This window comes from Monodelphis domestica, chromosome 1 (assembly GCF_027887165.1).
Source record: "Monodelphis domestica isolate mMonDom1 chromosome 1, mMonDom1.pri, whole genome shotgun sequence".
In the NCBI taxonomy this organism is placed as follows: domain Eukaryota; kingdom Metazoa; phylum Chordata; class Mammalia; order Didelphimorphia; family Didelphidae; genus Monodelphis; species Monodelphis domestica.
The window spans coordinates 145,090,454-145,106,153 of record NC_077227.1 but is presented as its reverse complement, the minus strand read 5'-3'; the positions used below and the strand labels follow the sequence as shown (position 1 = coordinate 145,106,153).

The 15,700-nt window shown below is 38.1% G+C and overlaps 1 long non-coding RNA gene across 2 annotated transcripts in view; it reads right to left on the bottom strand.

The window, feature by feature from the left end:
* Positions 1-1,422: 1,422 nt before the first annotated feature.
* LOC130455851 (uncharacterized) overlaps positions 1,423-15,700 on the bottom strand; it is a 39,910-nt gene continuing 25,632 nt past the window's right edge. For both annotated transcript variants that reach the window (XR_008914046.1, XR_008914045.1), the window contains exon 3: positions 1,423-1,647. This is a non-coding gene — a long non-coding RNA (uncharacterized LOC130455851). The remainder of the gene's footprint in view (positions 1,648-15,700) is intronic.

Below are 15,700 nucleotides of genomic sequence, written 5' to 3'. Positions count from 1 at the left end.
TTTCTCCTGTCCCCCTCAAAGTCAATAAATATCTGATATGACATTAGCATTCTGTAGTGAAATGAACAGCAAACTTGTTTTTTAAAAATCCAATTTTGCATGAGTGATTCTTTTTGGTTTTTCCACTTAACAAACTGACTTATCTTATTCTGGAAGCTATAAGGAAAATTGAAACAATCTTTGGGAACCCAAATGTTTTCTCACTTGATATTATAGATGAAAGAAAAAGTAAAGATATGATGGAAGAGGATCCTCCATTTTTTGAGTTTTCCCCTCTCATCCTAATGTATATAAAAGACCGACTACGAAACAAAATTATTTGGTTACACAGGGTATTGCCCCTATAATTTTTGCTTGAACAATGCTTAAAAATATAAAATTTACAATCTATTAAAACCATTCTTTACATGTAGAAGTTGAAGTTACTAATAGACTAACAGTAGTTCTTGATTAAATATATCAGTAAGAATGATGAATTCTTAAACTTTTTCAGTGTTATTTTTGTGAATTCTTTAATCTACTTAAAATATTATCTTCATTATGTGATCAATACTGTATTACTTGAAATTAATTATGAAAGAAAATGAGAAATTAACATCTTTCTAACAAGTATATATTTATTTTATTTTGTCTAAAGAATGATTTGTCACTATAAATCAAATGTTACACTTCTGTCACCATGGGGTAGATATAACAAATTAAAATTATGGAAGAATTTATTAACAGTAATGAGAATGTCATAAAGGCATTGACTTATGATTTGGCAAAAAATAAAATCAGTCAAAATTAAATTTAAATCAATGTGGAATTTAATAACTACCTCAGAGTACCATCTAGTGGTCAAAATTCCTACTCTAAGTGAATGATTACATATCTTATTTGCAAGCTAGGATAGAAAAGAACTTTGCTATTGTGCATAGCATGACTGATTTTAGAGGATGAATGTGAAAGATCATCTTTCGTTATTTAAAGGCTGTAATGCTAAATATAAAGGGGAAAACTTTGAACAAAAAAAGGTGTTTTTTTAAATCAAATTCTCATCATGCATTAAAAAAAGTATTTCCAAGTTCTTGAATATCCATTTTGTGATGTCTCAAGAAACTATGGTTTAGAACATTACATAAATAAATTGGTTAAAATGAATATTTTTAATATCAGTTCCAGGGGATGGAAAAGTTAAATCATTTAGGGCTACTCCCTTCTCCCTGCTACCAAATCCCTACCAATCAGAAAATCTCAAATTTGGAAGAAACCTTGGAAGCTTTGGAGCCCAATTTATACTTGCTCAGGAACCCTTTGCACAATATCTCCAATATCACTCAGTCCCAAGTGAGGAGAAACTTTATGGGCAGCCCATTCTAATATTGGACAGTGGTAGGAAGTTTTTTTAACCTTAAAAAAATAATCTCTTTTTTTTGGCCATCTCATATCATTTATTGTATGAAATAATTACTCCCTTTTAAATGTTTCTTCCCTTGCTGGATTGGCTCATACAGCCATCTCCAGCTGCCTTACATACTCAACGACCTGCCTGAGCAGCTCTATCAAGTGGATGGCTGTGTCCTTTGGCTTTTGCTGCTGATGCTTGAAGCTGTAGTAGTTGCTGGTGCCCAGGACCCATCCTTTCTTCTTGGCATAACCAATCATCTTGGGGGAGGTGAAAAAAAGAATATGAGTAGCTTCCGCAAATAGGATCTTCTTGTAGGCCTTCTTAATGCAACCAACAATCTTGTCCCTTATTGTGTCCAGCCAAATATCAAAGAAAAATGTGTAGCTCTCAGCATGAATATTCCCCTTGGCCAGGAACACCTTATTTTAGCTTCCTTCCATCAGGAACTACTCTAAGGACACAGGGTGTTTGATGTCTACATCAAACTTGTTACTGTCTCTCTTGAATATCCATCAGTTGTTCTCAGGTTTGTCCTCTGAGGTCAAGAAAAAACAAGTTCATTCTCTCTGCTACAAATCAGTTTCAAATATGTGTCTGCAGCTCAATGATGTCTTTTATTGATAACCTTCCTTCTCCATTAACCCTGTCAAGAAACTTTTATAGGCAAAGTAACCCCAGTTACTTCAACTGGTGAAAGAAAGATTAACTCCTCCCATCCCAAACCCTTTACAGACTAAGTATCCCCAGTGACTTCAATTTACAAAAAACAATCGAATTCCTAATTCTAGGCATTCACTCTGTCTCTCAGTATATATTAGGATTACATCAGGGATTTTGGCAGCTACTTCACCCTGCTGACTTACATTGAGTTTGGGATTTCTTAAAAACTCTGGATCTCTTTCACACAAATTATTTAGTCCTAACTTCCTGATCCTAAATCTTTGAAATTGATATTTGGAACCCAAGGCTAGGATTTAGTGTATATTCCTGTTGAAAAATCATACTATATTCAGGTGAGAGAAGGAAACTAATTCAAAATGTCATAATAGGAAGAATAGAAGGAGTAAAGTGGTCCTTTCATATCCTACAATAAACAAACAAATAAATAGAAACACACACAAACATAAAAACCTACTAAGATTTAGGTCATCATCTTAGACCAGTGATGGTGAATCTATGGCACACATGCTGAAAAGGGCACACAGAACCTTCTCTGTGGGAACACCTGGAGTCACCCTCCAGAGTTCTTTACTAGAAAGCCAGAGGGACTCGGGGGCAGAGCTGTTCCTTTCCCCTTCCCCATTTCTCCCATCACCTGCCCCTCTGCTCAGCAGCCCAATGGGAGTTCTTCCCCCCTCCCCTGTCTTGGGTAATGGGGATACTGGAGGGTAAGGTGGGGGTGTGTGGCACTTGGTCTCTGGTGGTAGGGTCCAGCACTGCATCTCTAAAAGAACCACCATCACTGTCCTAGACTGTCAAAATTTTTTTGGATCTTGTCTCTTTCCTTCCTAGAAAATGTGATAAGTATTCCACCTATGATTTCTTCTAAAGCACTGATTAAACATTTTAATAGCTAAAGGACAAGACAGATTTATGGGGTACTAGATTCCTGACCATTAAGGGTGTGAAGATTGGATTTATCTCTCCCCTGATTGTAACAATGAAGGTACTTAACGCTTCCTTTATTGTGAAGATTGAATTGTAATCCCCCGTTTATTTTTAGATTTTAATCTTCAAAGTGTTAACTCAGTATTTAAAGTAGATCTACCCATTTTAACTACAAAACGGTGTTAACTAACTACAAAAAGTTGTTAACTAGCCAAAAAAGTGTTAACTAACCACAAAAAGGTATAAACTAACTACAAAAGGTGTGACACCTATTTCATACATTGAGTGGGCAGTCCTGGAGAGGAGCATCTGCTGTGATTGGTAGATGTAAAATTTAGGGGAGGTGACACAAGAGAAAAAGATCTTTAAATAGAGGAAACAGAGGCACAGAAGAAGAATCGATTCATTCAGTCACTTGGAGTTGGATTGGAAGAATGAAGAAGAGTCACTCAGAGGAGAGACTGGAAGACAGACACTTGAGGAGAACCTGGAAGATTCAGACTTGGAGTGAAGACACTTGGCTGTGGAACTGGACCCCTGGAGGAGCTCATGCAGGAGACCTCAGACTGCTTTCCTTTTAGATGGTCACACTGGTGAGTGTAAAGGCTGACTTAGTTCCCTGCCCTTTCTGGAGGTGTGAACCTCTGAGAAAGGCCCATTGTCTTGAGACTTCTTTCCCCTGGTTAGGGCCTTAGAATTTATAATTGGTTCAGAGGAAGCTCTCTCTTTCTTAATATCTTCCCTCTGTTGTAAAAATAAACTACCATAATCCCATTTCCTTGAGTAATTCATTTTGGGATTTAGAAATGAAATCTCTGGTGACAACAAATTAAATAATATCCAGTCCAACCATAATAAATTTAACAAGGGTAAAATTTAGGGTTGAGAGACTGAATATACTTTTTAGTTGGTCACCAAGGATTTAAATTCTAAATCCCAATTAAATACTCAAGTCAGAATGGAATTTTATTGTGGTTTATTTACAATAGAAGGAAGAAATTAAAAATTAGAGAGAGAGAGAAAGGGAAAAGGAGAGGATAGCTGCCCCAGCCTGATCTGAACCCAGTGGGAGTTCAGAGGCCTCAGTCAAGGGGCTTGCCTCTGGAAAAGCCAAGGAAAAGGGGCCCCAAGAGATGGGCTTTTCCAGAGGCTGTTGCCTCAAGAAAAGCCAAGGAAAGGGGAGTCAGCCTTAATACTCACCACATGATCATCTCAGGGAAGCAGTCTGAGGTCTCACACTCAAGCTCCTCCAAGTCAAGTTTCACCACCCAGTCCCTCTCTCAGGAAGTGATGATAAATACAAAGGCAGTTCTTTACATCACTTCCTGTGTCTCACATGTACCAATGGTGGCTTAAACTTGACTTTGGACAGACCAGGGGGTGAGTCAGTTGTTTCTGATTTGTCACTTGATAGCACATGTGGGTCATAGATCTTCCTCCCCCACACTCAGTCCTTAAGTGGGGGTATATACATTCCTGGTTGCTACAATTCTAAAGACTAAGCAGGGTGGAGTAAATCTAAAATTCACATCCTCCAAAGTTGACATTGACTCATTAATGATTATCTTCATTCACACACTTTTTAAAAAAGCCTTACTTTCCATCTTAGAATCAATACTACGTGTTGGTTTTAAGGTAGAAGAATGGTAAGGATTAGGGGCCTAGGGTCACACAGCTAAGAAATATCTGAAGGTATATTTGAACTTAAGACCTCCCATCTCCAGGTCTGGTTCTCTATCCATGGAGCCACCTAGCTGCCCCTAATTCACATACTTCTGAGTCCTACTAGTCCATATCTTTCCATGTTATCCATAAAAAGAACATGAGAAACTATCATGGCTCTTGGAAAATCTAGCTATACTTCAGTATTCCTTTATTTTACCAGTCTATTGACACTGTCAAAAATTAATAAATGAGATCAGTCTGGTGTGACCTATGCTGGTTTTTTCAAATTGTTGCTTCCATTTCTAAATTGTTACAAAATCATCCCAATATTTTCTAGAATTTTTGCCAGGGATAAAAGGCAACCTTAATTTTCAGCAGTGTAATAATAATGTCAATGTCATGAATCCATCAAGAGTTATATTTCCTAGTTCTATTTGTACAAAAATATTTATAGCTGCACTTTTTGTGGTGCCAAAAAAAAGGAAAATAATTGGATATCCCTCAATTGGAGAATTGCTGAAAATATTGTGGTATATGATGGTGATGGAATACTATAGTGGTATAAGGAATGGTGTACTGCTTGATTTTCTAAAACAACTGGAACGACCTCCATGAATTGATGTAGAGTAAAATAAGTAGAACTAGGAGAACATTATACCCAGTAATTGAAACATTGTGGGATGATCAGATGTGATTGACTCTACCACTAAAATCAATGCGATGGTCTGGGACAACTCTGAGGGACTTAAGAGAAAGAATGCTATCTGCATCAAGAGAGAGAACTGTGGAAGTAGAAATCCAAAAGAAAACATATGACTTATTACTTGTTTATATAAGTATATGATTTGGGGTTTTGATTTTAAAAGTTTACTCTATTACAAAAATGAATAATAAGGAAATAGGTTTTGAGTATAACCCAGTGAAATAGCTTGTAACCATGGGAAAAAATTAAACAATTAAAATAAAAAAGTTATCTTTTCTAGAGCAGGAAAAAAAAGTACTTCTCAGATTTATCTCATGTCTAAATAAGTGAGAAAGAGGATTGCATGGAAATATTTAAAATTTAAAATTCTTTATACCAATGAATCTAACATAGTGAAAATTAGAAGTGAAATAGGTACTGAGGGGAAAAATCACTGATACATTCTAAGATAAATACGGCACTGATTCAAATTGATAAAACTAAGAACAATTCCCCAATAGATAAATGGTTAAAAGATCTGAACAGGCAGTTTTCGAAGAAAGAAATCCAAGCTATCAACAACCATATGAAAAAATATTTTAAATCACTAATAATCTGAAAAATACAAATTAATGCAACTTTAAAGTTCCATTTTATACTTGTTAGACTAGCAAAGAAGACAACAGAGGAAAATGGTAAATGTTGGAGGGGCTATTAGAAAACATTTACATTAAAGGCACACTATTGGTAAAGCTCTCAATTGGTTCAGACATTCTGGAATTGTTAAGGGTAAAATTAGGGTTGTTGACTGAATATATTATACTAGTGGTTGCCAGGGATTAAAATTTAATCCCAATAAAATACTGAAGTCAGGTTGGGATTTTTATGGTGGTTTAATTACAATAGAGGGAAGAAGTGAAGAAGAAGAGAGAGAGGAAAGGGAATTGGACTGCTCTGGCAAGCCAGACAGGAGTTGGAGGTCAAGGAAAGGAGGAAAGGAGGAATCAGTCACCTCACTGCCAAGCTGCAAAAGCCAAAACCCACCAAGATGCCAAGCACGTTGCCACTAGCTCCCAATGAGGGAAAAAAAAACCCAAAGTCTCCCCGCAAAAGAGAGCTGGAGAAAGGAAGTGACATGAAATATATAGACCTTTCTTTACATCACTTCCTGTGTCTCACATGTACCAATGGTAGCTTAAGCTTGACTTAGGACAGCCCAGGGGTCTGTCAGTTGTTTCCGATTTATCACATGCTAGCACATGTGGTCATAGGCCATCCTCCTTACAATTAATCCTTAAGTGGGGTGTATACATTCCTGGTTGTTAAAATTTCTAAGACTAAGCAAAATAGAGAAAATCTAAACTTCACAGAATGCAGTTTGGAACTATGCCTCCAGACTTACTAAATATGCATGTACTTTGACCCAGCTATACTACCACTAGGGCTATTTACCAAAAATCAAAGCAAGAGGAAAGTATTTTATATGTACCAAAAATATTAATAACAACTTTTTTTGTGGTAGGAAAAATAAGAAACTAAGAGAATATCCTTTTACTGAGAAAAGGCTAAACAAATTATGGTATATGAATATAATATATTATTTTGTCATAAGAAATGATGAAATGGATAGTTTCAGAGGAAAATTGGGAGATATCTATGAACTTGGGCAGAGGCAAGTGAGCAAAACTAGGAGAACAATTTATACAATGATAATAGTAGAGAGAAAAACAGCCTCAAAAGACTTTAGAATTTTTGAAGGAATGAAGGAATGAAGATGAAACAGGCCACTCATCTCCTGATTAAAAAATGAACTTAAATGAAAGAAATAGACATATTTTTAAAAAAAAGAACTAATTTCTGATAAATATTATGGACTTTATTTTGAAAGGAATTTTTTTTTCTCTTGGAGGTTAGGGGAAGGACAAATTAATTTTTAAAATAATAAAAAGAAGTACCCTTACTGTCTTCCATTTTGTGAAAATTAGTGTGAAATCTATTCTCCTCTAGTTCTATAGCACTGCTAATATTAAGTAATTTGACAAGATTTTTCTTTTTTTTTATCCTTACTTTCTGTCTTAGTAATGTGAATTTTAAAACTACTCTACCCTACTCAGACGGTACTTTAAAAGGTTTGATTTAGCTATTTCCTGATTGTAACAATGGAGATACTTGATCAGGAATGTCTTGTGAACTTTACATTGCTCCACCCTACTTAGTCTAACAAGGTCATGAATGTCTGCACCCATACTTAAGGATTAAGTATCTAGGTGTATGGCCTTCAACAGACATGTGCAGAAACAACTGACAGACCCCTGGCCTGTCCTAAGTCAATCTAAGCTACCATTGGTACAGATAAAATGCAGGAAAGTGACATAAAACCGTCTATATAGGGCATGTCACTTCCTCCCTTCATGCTTTCCCCGAAAAGGTGGATCTGGCTGGTCACTTCCTAGGAGCAGCCTGGGAGCCAGTTCAATCCTGGAACTCAGCCTGGAGGAGCTCACTCAGACAGCTTCCTTGAGATGGTCTTGTGGTGAGTGATAAGACTGACTTCCTTTTCCCTTGGGCTCAGGGAGGCCCCTTTGGCCAAGGCCTTTAACTCCTTCCTGGCTCAGCCTGAGCCAGAGCAGTTTAAATTAACTTTTTCCTCTCCCTCTCTCTTCTCCTTAATTCCTTCTCTCTATATTAATTAAAATCACCATAATTTCCACCTGACTTGGGTATTTTATTATTTGGGATATCCCATGGCGACCAATTAATTTAGATTTTAAGTCATAACTATAAAATTATCCTTTACAGTAACAACTCTAAGAAAGAAGGTCAAGGGTTAGGCAACTGGGGATAGGTGACTTGCCTAGAGGCACATAGCTAGGAAATGACTTGAGGTCAAATTTGAACCTAGGTTTTCTGGACCCCAGGCCCCATTCTCTTTCCACCAAGCCACCTAGTTGCCCCCATGACTTTTCAAAAGTCATTCTGATGACAGGATTCTAATCATATTTCCTCATTCATTCAATATACTAAGATACAGTTTTCTCATCATGGACATTTAAATTCATTAAGGTCAGTGAAATCTTCTTGCTATCTCTTCACTTATGTTGAGTTTCAATTCTGTGATAAATATTTTTGCTCTTTCTTTTCTAACCCCTAAACCATTCTCCTAATCAGAGAACATTGAAGCAAAATAAAAGTTGAATTTTTTTACTCTCTTTTTGCTCATGTTATTTTCAGTCCAAATCTTTGATGTCTCTTTTGCCCCCAACAGTGCTTTTAAAAATGTCATGTTTGCTATCCTCAGAATTCACTATCAGCCTCAACTCATTCTGAGCTTTGACTCTATGGAAACTCTTTTTATGGGACTGTGCCAACTTATTTGTAATCAGCTGTTGCCTGTCTTTTCTTTTAGTGTCTTCATCTCTTTTTCATCTAACATAGTTGATAGATTCTCTGTTCATCCCAATTATTCTCTTTGGACATTTCCATCCTTTCTTCCCAATTGGAATGGTTTCTATTTCTGTCTTTAGAATTTTTTTCATGAGAGTTTTCTATCTCTTCAGGACTAACTTTCCCTATTGAATTCAAACCAGGAGATCCTACCACGGATTTCTGAATCAATGGCATGCATAGAATGTGAGCTAGGTATGCCTGCATACCCAGGGGACACATTCCCATAAATGTTACTCTTAAGATAAAAGTAAGAACCTTCTACAATCAAACCAGAGAGTGCCAACACACCTGGTCCATGTGCTATCCATTTCTATGCTTGGAAATTCCCTCTGAAATCAATCTCTTAATATCCAGACTATGCCCAGCTTTCCTCTCCTTTATCATAAATTCTAAGATGCAGTAGTCATTTATTTGTTCCAAGTAGCTGACAGCACTATTATATGCTGGAACTATTAGTGCAATCCCTGTTTGAGGAAATTCCTTTTCTAAGTGGAAGGAATATTTGTATTAAGTGTGGTTTTCTTTTAGTTTGCATGGTAAAAAGCCAGAGAGAAGACAGACAAGGAAGCCCACCCAGTTTCTTTTTTTCCCCCTGCCCCAGTAACTTTTCAAAGAAACTAGTGGGTTTCCTTGTCTGTCTTCTCTCCCATAACAATAATTGACCCAAGAATGGCATATACCTTAAGGTTGGCTGTCTACCAAGTCCCCACACTAATACTCATCCGGAGGCTGAGGAAGAAGCTACTACTTTCTCTGAGCTGGTTAGTAGTGGGAGAGAAGACAGACAAGGAAACCCACTAGTTTCTTTGAAAAGTTACTTGTCTGTCTTCTCTCTGGCTTTTTACCATGAAATAAGGACTTACTTGCTTAGTGACTTCTTTGTTCATCTGTCAGTTGGTTTCTTTTGTTGGTCTTCATATTATTTAACTTGTGTGGGGTGCCTTGAACTAAGATAAGGGAGAGGGTGGGGGGATTCTCACTGCCTATTCGTGACTTTTTTGTTGCTGCATTTCATTGGCTAAATCTTCAATTGAAGGTTGGTATTTTGTATATTTCAAGCCCAAGCCAGCACTGTCATCTGTCAATCTGTTTCTTTTGTTTGTTTTGATATTAAACTGCCTGTGCTTGCTCCTCCTCACCCAGGTGTGAGGCCCATGAGTACCAGCTGCCTGGTGGGAGCCGCTGGCTGTTCACTCCCACCCCAGGCAGCCAGCACATGGAGCAGCCTGCCCCCCCCTCCCCTGGTGGCTCTGGGGATCAGAGGCATGCTGAGCCAGCATTTGATCTCATGTCATGGAAAATGGCTACACGTGTCAGTGCTGACACAGGTGTCATAGGTTTGTCATCACGGATCTAAGGTCATAGGAGGTCTTGAATGTGTGCCAAGGTAAGTTACCTAAAAGACCAGGTCAAACAAAATCATCTATGAGTTTAGTCATGTGTCCTGGTCAATTTGAGCACTTCCATGACTTCAACAGAAACCTGAAGCTAACTTTTCCGATAAGCTGTATTAGAAATGCAACTTTCTCCATATAAGCAAAGTGTAATAGTACAACCTCAAATTATATTGTTGCCAAAGACTCATCCTGAGATTTTCACAAAGATTCTTGTGCCTGAATCACCAAACTGAAGGCTAATAGGCCAGAGATGCTATAGACCCAGAGTAGCAATCCCTTCAACTGGAAGCACCCAAGAACAGATGGAAGAAACCAATAAGAAGGTTCAATGGCTGAGAAGGCAACACAGCAAAGCACTGTGGAGTGCTCAGGGCGTATTGGAGCACAAAAGACAACACAGCCATTCAATGCAGCTGAGGAAGTCTCCAGGTGTAATGATGTTTTGTGCCACTGGACCCAGGCTTCCAACACCGAGAGAGTGGGACTGTCTCTGTGCAATGACTTTTCCACTTAAATCTCCATGCACAAGATGCACAAGTGTCTTTGTGCACACTCATCTATACACCCTGGATGAAAACGCACAAAGACAATCATCATCCTCGGTTACCGAGAGACTACTACTACTATAGTAATCCCTTCAACTGGAAGCACCCAAGGCATTTCTTAGCAGCCTCGGTGGTCCCTTTATTTACTACCTACCTAAGATTTGTCTGGCTTTAATGAAATTGGAAGTTGGAATATACAAGCGCTGTGTGGATTTTGTTTTGGATTTTGTTTCAGAAGTAACACATACCACATGACTACCCTTTTAAGGAAAGTGTGCTAAATGTTGGTGACCAGGTAGGAGAACCTGATCATCTCTCTAACGCCTGGAATTAGGTGCTTAAACCCTAGTTTTGTCAGAACCTTGTCTTTATTTACAATTCCTGACTCCATTCAAGCCTCAGTTCAGTTACTACTTTCAACAGAAGACCTTCTCTGATTGCCCCAATTGTTAGCACTCTCCTGCCAAATTATTTGCCTGTGTTCCAGTGGTTTTTAGAATGTAAGCTCTTTGAGGATAGGGACTATAGTAGTTTTAAAAAATTTATCTCTTAGACCTAGGACCAAGGTACATAGTATCAAGAACCAAGAGACTATAGTAGCAAGAACCAAGTAGCAGAGAACCAAGCCTGGTACATAGTAGTTACTTAGTCAACACTTCCTGGAAAATAGATATTTGAAATTAATCCTCTTCAAAGTCACCTTGGGCCTCCCTTTCTGCACTTTCCTTTTCTTCTGGCACTCTCTTCTCATGTGGAGATTTCAGGTAGCTCAAAATTTACCTTTCAGTTAGGCTATGTAGGATAGAATCTGATCAAGATGAATCTGATTGTTGAAGATCCTTAATGCTATTTCCTACCTCATTGCTTGCTTGAGGTGGGAAAGGGAGAAGGGGACTGGAACAGTGTATCTTCTGGAGCTGCAGACCACTCCAATTTGATATTAGTCTCACTCTCTTTCTATTTCTGTCTCTGTGTGTTTGTTTCTGCCTCTGTCTCCTCAACACTAATATGACTGCCTGAGAGGATAATGAGAAGAGAATAGTATAGCAGTATACCTTCTGAGGCTACAGACCACTTCTCTCCCCAGCCCAATATTTTATTCTTTATCTCTTCCATTCTGACTGTCTCTGTTTCTGTGGGTCTATTTCTCCCTGTCTCTGTCTATCTCTGTCTCTGTCCTTAAATCTTTGTTTCTCTACTCCTCCCCAATACAAAAACTAATTTCTACACATAAATTTCAGAAAAGTCTGAAGCCTCTGACACTCTCACAAAGCACTCCCCCCTCAATTGTTTCTTCCTCTCTATCCACCCATGCAGACACTACTTCTACTCCATAGTCTCTACTCATTCACACAAATTCTAAAGATCCAGGTATGAATTTTTCACCCTTCTAACATGAGTAATGAGATTAAGAATGGAAGAACCAATGGTCCTTATATAGCTCTGGGCCAAAGCTGGCAGTTTTGAGCCCCTGTGCACCCCCACAGCTTCCAGCACACATTACCAACACTTTCTTTGACCATGTCAATAACAATTCTGAATCTTACTTTTACAAAAGTCCTCTGCCAATCTATTGTTCTAGACTTATTTGACATTACTAATCTGGTTTGCCTCAGTTTCCTCATCTCTGTAAAAGGAGCAGAAGGAAATAGCAAACCACTCCATTGTCTTTGCCAAGAAAACCCCAAATAGGGTTGTGAAAGTCTTCCAGATACCTGGATCTACTCCTTTTGCCCAGATTCATTTTATCTCCAATTTCCTTACTTTCACAGAATCCATGCCTGAAAAGCATCTTCTCTGCTGCTTCTCAGAAAACACAATTTCCTTCAAGACTCAGCTGAAATGGCTTTCTATGAGAAATCTTTCTGTTGTGGGGGACTTGAAGTGAACCCCTGGGGTTTGGGAAGAGTGCCTTTTGCAAGAATGTAAGACTTTGAAACTTAGCTTAAAAAGAAAAAGAGAAATGTATTAATTTAGAAGGTAATGTTGAATCTGGCCAGGAGGACAACATAGGTGGAAAACTGTCTCCTGGGGGGACAGCATAGATGGAAAGATGTCTGTCCCAGCACACCAAGTCTGAGATCTTTATACTCTTTATAACAGTGACGACGTGACCCTGTGCCATGGTGAAGGCATGACTCAAGAGTGGTTTGCACTGAGGTACAGGGAGAGGGGGGAAGGTTTGCCTGAAGACATAGGGGGGTGACCCTCATAGTTTAGAGGACAGATGGATGTCTGAGATACAACTTGATGGTATCAAGGAGGTTTTTCTCTCTGTCCATCTCAAATCTAAAGGACAATCCAAGAAGGATAATCCTCTCAGGGTCTTATAGGAGTTATCAGATGTTTTGGGTTAGGAATCACAAGGATGTAAGGGAGCAAAGGAATTTTCCTGCTTACAGTTTGCCTGAAACACTTTGATAATTTAGGAGTACAATACCCATGCAATTTTCCTAATCTCTTCTTTCTTCCCTCTCCCTCATTTAGATACTAGCTCCTACTTCCCTGGCTTCCTTCAACATTCCTTGGTCCATGTGATATTAATTTAATTGACTGTGATTGGAAGTTAGCAGATACTTAACCTTCTGATTGATAGACTTTTGATTCCACCTTGTATTTTTCTGCTCACAATGCTTTCTGAGAGTAGCAGCTCATATCAGATAAATCTCCAAGTCTAATAACAATCATTAATAAAACTAGTAATGATGATGGCTAACACTGATGTAGTGCTTTAAGATTTGCAAAATACTTTATAAATATTCTTTTTATTATCAAAATAACTCTTGGATGTTAGTGCTATGATTAGCCCCATTTTATAGATAAGGTCACTGAAGTAGAGAGAGAAAGTGACTTGCTCAGGATAATATAGCTACGACGTGTCCAAGGCTGAATTTTAATTCATACCTTTTTGGCTTTAGGTCCAGTACTCTATCCAGTGTGTCACCTAATAATATTTGGTTTTTGCTACTATGAATAACTAATATTTGGGGTATTTCAATTATTAATGCTATTTTATTTTATAAACCCTTACCTTCTGTGTTAGAATTGATACTAAATATAGGTTCTAAGGCAGAAGAGCACTAAGGGTTGGGCAAATGAGGCTAAGTGACTTGTCCAGGGTCACAAAACTAGGAAGTAGCTGGGACAAGATTTGCACTCAGAACCTCCTGTCTCCAAGCCTGATTCTATCCACTGAGCCACCTGCCTGCATCTTATTAATGCAATTTAAAAGAAATCTAGCTCTTTATGCAACATTCTCCTCTTTAAAAAGCATGAGAGGGAATGGGTGATATTGTTAAGGGTAAAACTTAAGGTTGGACTGAATATATTTTTAGTTGGTCGCCAGGGATTTAAATTCTAAATCCCAATGAAATACTCAAGTCAGAATGGAATTTTATGATGGTTTATTTACAATAGAGTGAAGATATTAAGGAAGAAAGAAAGAGAGGAAAAGAAGAGAGATACCAGGTAGGAGTTCAGAGGCCTCAGCCAAGGATTAAATCTAGCACAGCTTCTAGCCCCGGGGCCTCCTCCAAGATGAGGGGCTTCCTCGGAGGCTTATGCCTCCAGAAAAGTCAAGGAAAGGGGAGTAAACCTTACATTCACCACATGACAGTCTAAGGGAAGCAGTTGGAGGTCTCATGCAGTCAAGTTCCACTACCAAGTCCCTCCCACAGGAAGTGACCCAAAATATAAAGGCCATTCTTTATGTCACTTCCTGTCTCATACATGTACCAATGGTAGCTTAAACTTGGCTTTGGATGGCCTGGGGTTGCTAAGTTGTTTCTGATTCTTCACTTGCTAGCACATGTGGGTGATAGACCTTCCTCCCCCACACTTAATCGTAAGTGGGGGTGTATACATTCCTGGTTGCTAAAATTCTAAAGACTAAGCAGGGTGGAGTAAATCTAAAATTCAAAGTATTAGAGAATCAGCCTCAGGAAAAATAAGGTACAAGTCCTACCTTGGGCATAGAGACCATATATATGATCCCTAGCAAGTTATATGACCTTTCAGTGTCCTATACAACTCTCTAAGACAATAAACATTTCTGATCTGCAGTAGTAGAAACCATTTCTGTTTGGGAGTTTTCTTATTGTTAGTTACCTACTTCAATGAAGATCTATATCTCTAGACTAATACTGAATGCCACATTGGACAAATCATCCTTTTTTCCCCAAGATGCACACAGTGGTCACTCATTACACATTTTTCTCTTAATGAATAAATGCTCCAGGGCAAGGACTGTTTCTCATTTTGCCTTTGTATTCCTAGCACTTGGCATTAGAATCTAGCAGGACAAGGTATTTGTACATGCTTGCTGAGTTGAGTTAAATAAATTAGTTTTAAGGGATTTACCCCCTATACCTGCAGACATGATAGGAAGCATTTTGAATATCTATCTCTGTGTGCAACCTGCTTAATAAATATTTGTCAAATTGACCCAAATGATTATTATCTGCTTTTTTTAAAATGGAAAACTGAAACATGGAAGAGTTAAAATGATTTGCTTAAGGCCATACCCAGTTATTCAGAGCCAGATTTAGAATTAGAGTTCTTGATCTCAGATCTGTCTTTATAATAAAGGCAACCTCTTTTGTAGAATGATGAAATGTGATTTTATCACAGCCCTAGGAGAAGCTGAAAAATACCAACATTTCTACCACATAAATCTGTTTAGTTTGCAGTCCAAATTCATCAGCCATCTTAGGGTGACTTGACATTTTAGCCACTTCTTTCCTTAAAAAAATCTCAGTTAAAAGAACTCTAGCAAAAAATAAAATTTTAAATATGGATCCAAAATTAAAATAGAAATGAGGCATAGGACATGATGGAGGGTATTGAGACATCAAAGTGATAATAGATTTCTAGTTTAAAAATTTTATTGATATTTTGGATTTTGTATCACCTTCATTTCCAAACATTTCCCTGCCCCTTTCCTATCCAGGGAGCTGTCTCTTGAAAT